The sequence below is a fragment of the Apodemus sylvaticus genome, chromosome 1 (genome assembly GCF_947179515.1).
Source record: "Apodemus sylvaticus chromosome 1, mApoSyl1.1, whole genome shotgun sequence".
Classification (NCBI taxonomy): domain Eukaryota; kingdom Metazoa; phylum Chordata; class Mammalia; order Rodentia; family Muridae; genus Apodemus; species Apodemus sylvaticus.
In genome coordinates, this window is record NC_067472.1 from 193,024,733 (window position 1) to 193,031,146 (window position 6,414).

The window sequence follows — 6,414 nt, forward strand, 5'->3', positions numbered from 1 at the left end:
GTGGGGACCCCTTCCAAGTGCTGGTCACTTTGCAGGGCTAATGTCCCCCAACAGGGGTGGTGCACAGATGACCCGCAGAGCTTCCCATGCCTTGAGCACAGGCAGAAGCCTGGCAGGCTTTGTCCCAAGCGATGTGAAACTTGCATTTTCTCTGTGTACCTGATGTTGCCTGTCTGGTCTGTCTGGGAGCCAAAATGGCAGAGGCTTCTAGGACCCCTTGCAAGTGCTGATCACTCTGCCAGGCAAATATTCCCCGACAGGACTAGCACACAGACAACCCACAGCATTGCCCAGGCCTTGGGCAAGGCAGAAGCCTGGCGGGCTGTGTCTCAAGCTGTGTTAAACTTGGGATATCTCTTGAGATTATTTTTTCTTAAGACAGTACCTCAGTATAACATTTTGTCTTCAGTGATGGAAGTTGCTTTGGAGACCGGTAATCCTCAAGATCACAGAGATCTAAGATCCATCAATCTTTTTTCCTTCCAGTGCTGGCACTGAATGTGCATACAACCACTCCTAATGTGCCCTGTGATGTTTAAAGAAACATATAGAAATGCTGCTAGACAATCACCAAGGCAAATGAAGGCATGTGCACAAAGACTTCAACATATTTATGTTTGTGCCAGATAATACTGTTTACTTAGGCTAACTGAGAACAATACAAATTTCTGACCATATCATAAAAATTCTCTCAATATTTATTACTTGGAGTACTTCTGAGAGATTTTGTTTTGAGTAAGCATCTCAGGTTGCAGCTCAGGTGGGTATCACAGTCACAATTTTTCTGTCCGAGATTTCCAACTGTTCCAATAATATCTTTATACTACCACAATTAGTTTAATCCTAGAAGATAGTCATTACAAGGCAAAATCTTAAAACACAAGTAACTGTGCTTTGAATCCTAATCATCCCCCTGGGGCCATGAGATATTATTGGCATATAGCTTTCTTTTACATATTTATCACAGCTCTACTTTATACTTCATATAAAGGTAAAGAATCATGATAATAACTGAAAAGAATTGGTTAAATGGTCAGAAAGACTTATGGGAATCTGTACTAGTGTGCAGCAGATACCTAGCTATTAATTTTTTCAGAGGAAAATTGATTTTCATGATGATTAAATAGAATATTCTATATATGGGAAAAAGAGTGTGAAGAAAGTTTATTTTTTTATATTTTATTTTTTAAATATCTTGTTAAAATTTCAGGTTAGCATACAAAGGAATGGGCTTCCTTTAGACACTCCCAGACCCATGTGACATTTATTTTGTTCACAACTGTCCTCCTCCCTGACTGTCCTGTCCTCTGCTCCATTGCCCTCTTAATCTGAACAGTAGAAAAACAGAGTATAGTCATTTACTGGTGTAGAAACAAATCTGACTTTTTTTTCTCTACCCTCGGGTAGCATGTGGATATGTTCTTTTTTTAATTGATATATTTTTTATTTACATTTCAAATGATTTCCCCTTTTCTTGGTCCCCACTCCCTGCAAGTCCCATAAGCCCTCTTCCCTCCCACTGTTCCTCCATCTACCCCTTCCCGCTTCCCTGTTCTGGAATTCCCCTATACTCTTGCACTAAGTCTTTTCAGAAGCAGGGGCCACTCCTCCATTCTTTTTGGACATCATTTAATATGTGGATTATGTCTTGGATATTCAGTTTCTAGGCTAATATCCACTTATCAGTGAGTGCATACCATGATTGATCTTTTGAGACTGGGTTACCTCACTTAGTGTGATGTTCTCCAGCTCCATCCATTTGTCTAAGAATTTCATGAATTCATTGTTTCTAATGGCTGAATAGTACTCCATTGTGTAAATATACCACATTTTTTGTATCCATTCCTCCGTTGAAGGACACCTGGGTTCTTTCCAGATTCTTGCTACTACAAATAGGGCTGTTATGAACATAGTGGAGCATGTGTCCTTATTGCATGCTGAAGAATCCTCTGGATATATGCCCAGGAGTGGTATAACCGGGTCCTCAGGAAGTGTCATGCCCAGTTTTCTGAGGAACCGCCAGACTGATATCCAAAGTGGTTGCACCATCTTGCAATCCCACCAGCAGTGGAGGAGTGTTCCTCTTTCTCTACATCCTTGCCAACACCTGCTGTCTCCTGAGTTTTTGACCTTAGCCATTCTGACTGGTGTGAGGTGAAATCTCAGGGTTGTTTTGATTTGCATTTCCCTAATGATTAATGATGTTGAACATTTCTTAAGGTGTTTCTCAGCTCTCCGAAGTTTTTCATGTAAAAATTCTTTGTTTAGCTCTGTACCCCATTTTTAATGGGGTTATTTGGTTCTCTGGGTTCTACTTTCTTGAGTTCTTTGTATATATTAGATATTAGCCCTCTGTCGGATTTAGGGTTGGTGAAGATCCTTTCCCAATCTGTTGGTTGATGTTTTGTCCTTTTGACAGTGTCCTTTGCCTTACAGAAACTTTGTAGTTTTATGAGGTCCCATTTGTCAGTTCTTGATCTTAGAGCATAAGCTATTGGTGTTCTATTCAGGAACTTTTCCCCTGTGCCCATATCCTCAAGGGTCTTCCCCAGTTTCTTTTCTATTAGTTTCAATGTGTCAGGTTTTATGTTGAGGTCCTTGATCCATTTGGAGTTGAGCTTAGTACAAGGAGATAAGAATGGATTGATTCGCATTCTTCTGCATGCTGACCTCCAATTGAACCAGCACCATTTGTTGAAAAGACTATCTTTTTTCCACTGGATGCTTTCAGCTCCTTTGTCGAAGATCAAGTGACCATAGGTGTGTGGGTTCATTTCTGGGTCTTCAATCCTATTCCATTGATCCGCTTGCCTGACATTGTACTAATACCATGCAGTTTTTATCACTATTGTTCTGTAGTAAAGTTTAAAGTCTGGGATACTGAATCCCCCTGAAGTTCTTTTACTATTGAGAATAGTTTTTAGCTATCCTGGGTTTTTTGTTATTCCAGATGAATTTGAGAATTTCTCTTTCTAGCTCAATGAAGAACTGGGTTGGAATTTTTATGGGGATAGCATTGAATCTGTATATTGCCTTTGGCAAGATGGCCATTTTAACTATATTAATCCTGCCAATCCACGAGCATGGAAGATTTTTCCATTTTCTGAGATCTTCTTCGATTTCCTTCTTCAGAGATGTGAAGTTCTTGTCATATAGGTCTTTCACTTGTTTGCTTAGAGTCACCCCAAGATACTTTATGCTGGAAAGTTTATTTTTTTTAACATGTATACATTCTACTTCCTGAGAGACAATATTAAGAGGTCAAATATTTTTTAAGTAATTTCATCTTTCAGGTTTTGTTTGGTTGCACTTTAATTTTATTAATAAGTATTTTTCTCCATCCCTTCAGGGAAGCAGTAGGTTAATAGCAGACCATTACCTTTCCCTTTGCTTTTCCAGATCCCGTGCACAAGTCTCATCCCTCGCTCTGCAGCAGAAAACCTGTGGCAGCACTACCCTTCTTTAATGGATTCAAAGCTCTCTCCCTTCTAAAATTTTCCCCCCACTCATTGTATTATCCCAGCTCCCAAATTCGGCAGTCCATGGGAACTCTGGCTAGGGAAATAGATAGACTAATAGCAGAAAGATCTTCCCTTTTCCCAATGTGTCTCAAAGTCCAAGTCTTATACTTATCTCTGTAGTAGAACACCAAACTTTTTGGGGGAAATTGCTTTTCCTCAGCCCTAAGTTCCAGAACGAATTCCTGAGGAAGCCACGGCATATTATGAGAAAGGAAGCAATTATGCTGCACCATCAGATTTGCATCTCTCCCTCTTTATTAGGCATTCTGATGTAGCCTTTCTTTATTATCTGGTCCCATTCACAGGAGATTGACTAAGCAGTCCCTGGTGGAATACCCTGTTTTCCTCCTTCTTGTGAAGTCCCTCTGCTGAGGCCAGTCCATTTCTATTCCCGACTCTCAGGTCCCCTACCCATAAACACATCTTACCAGGTACCCCAAAGTAATTCTTACAGGTTACATAGAGCCACCTCATTCTCCTAATAACCAGAGCAAAACAGAGCAGTTTCTGTTCACAATAAAGACAATAAGAGATATAAGCACCCACCTAGAATTATTATCTTCCTAATCTAAGATGTTTAAACAGCAGTGTAAAAACACAATCAATAACAACAAGGATAATATATCTCCACTAGTGGCCAGCAATAATGACACAGCAGGTCCTGAATATTTCACCATAGCTGAAGCACAAGGAAAAATCCTTAAAACAGCTTCTATGAATGATAATAATCTTTTAATAGAAAATGAATATATCACTTAAAGAAACCTATGAAACCACAAAAATAAATAGAAATGAATTAAACTTATTTACACCTGAGTAAAAATAGAATCAATTTAGAATTGATTCCAAATCTAGAAATGCAAATTGAAGGAAATCTCAAAATGAAAATTGAAGAGGTATCTCAGAGGCAAGTTTCACCAAAAAGTACAATAGTTATAGACATTTATTTATTGAAAATATGATAGAAGAAATAAATAAATTAAAGAAAATTCTATATAAAAAACCAGGTCCATAAAGGTCAGAAAATCTTGGTCACAAGTATGAAAGGATCAGAACTATGAATAATAGCAATAGAAGAAGAAAAGGAAACACAGGTCAAAAACACAGAAAATATTTTCAACAAAATCATAGAATAATACTAACATAAAGAAATAGATGCCTATCAAAGTTCATGAAGCATACAAAACATTAAGTAGATTGGACAAGAAAAGAATGTCTCTTGAACACATAATAATGAAAACATTAAATGTACAAAGCGAATTATGAAAGTATGTACAAGGGCTAGGATGGGGGAATCAAGTGGGGAATGGGAAGGGAGCACAGGGAGAGACTGGTGAAATTAAGAGGTATTTGAGAAGTAGTATTGAAACCTAGTACATCGGAAACTTCCAAAAATTTATTCATATACGAAGGTGATCCAAGTGAAATCACCAAATAATGGCCATCTCATGTCACAAAGGATGAATGACAAATTCCAGTACTAGGATTGGGTTACATTTAATTGAGTTGGCCAAATGGATCCCATGGGAATCCCTATCAAAAACCCAGACTGTTCCTAAGAGTATAAGTTGCTTTCTACAAACTGACAGCAAGCCCCCATTTTTTAAAGGCAACACCTGTACAAATTACTGAATATGAAGGTGTCAAGCTGGTCCCTATAGAGAACCTACACTCTTACATCCTAGTGTCTTTAGTAAAGCAAGGCACTCTGTATGCTCCACAAAGAGAAATGTAAACAGCAAGCTAGACACATATCTTTATAACTCTAGTGGTTTACTACTTGTGAGATGAGTTAGGTCACTGGTGGCTCAAAGCTTATGGGAATAATAAACCAATAATTGATTTGACTAAATTCCTATTGCATGAGATGAAGCCAATATCCTATACTGCTTTGATGAACAAGGACTTGAGACTTGATAGCCCAGGATCCTATGGGCAAACCAAATGACGCTCTTACTAAGGAAAAAGAAAAAAATAGCAGTAAAATGACTCCTAATTATATTCTGCTACATGTAGAGAACAGTGCAATATTTACAAACCATCAGAAACTTCCTCTTGCAGCAGATGGGGACAAATATAGAAACTTTCAGCCATATATTAAAATGAGACACACTTAATGGATGTCTCCATCAAATCCCTCCTTTCAGAGCTCAACATACCCTGCAGAAGAAGCAGCTGAAAGACTGAAAAAGCCAAGAGGAAACTGAGGGCACCAGCAGATATGAACCCTTAGATAATTGTATTAGTTTGGGGTCTCTAGAGTCACAGAATGTATGGGCAGTCTCTGTATAGTTAGGGAATTTGTTGATGACTTATAGTCTATAGTCCAATTCCCCCAAAATGGGTGGCAGCAGCAACCGTGGATGGAAGTCCAAGGATCTAGCAGTTGCTCAGTCCCATGAGGCAAGCAGGCAAGGAAGAGTGAGAGAGCGAATCTTCCTTCTTCCAATGTCCTTATATATCTCCAGCAGAGGGTGTAGCCCAGATTAAAGGCTGTAGGTCTCCAACAGAGGGTGTGGCCCAGATTATTTGCATGTGGGTCTCCAGCCGAGGGTGTGGCCCAGACTAAAGGTATGTACATCCATGCCCTTAATCCCAAATGATCTTGAACTCGAAGATCTCCTTGTTTTAGCCACTATGCTTCAAGATCTCCATACCAAGATCCAGGTCAGAAACTTTTAACTCTGAGCCTCCAAATTAGGATCATAGGTGAGCCTTCCAATTCTAGACTGTAGTTCATTCCAGATATAGTCAAGTTGACAACCAGGAATAGCCACTACAATCCACCCCTTGTCAACTTGACACAAATGATATCTCATGCCCACATGAAACAATAACAAGATTGTGAATACGCCTAACATGATATAACTATTCCTGGTACAATCGCAAATAC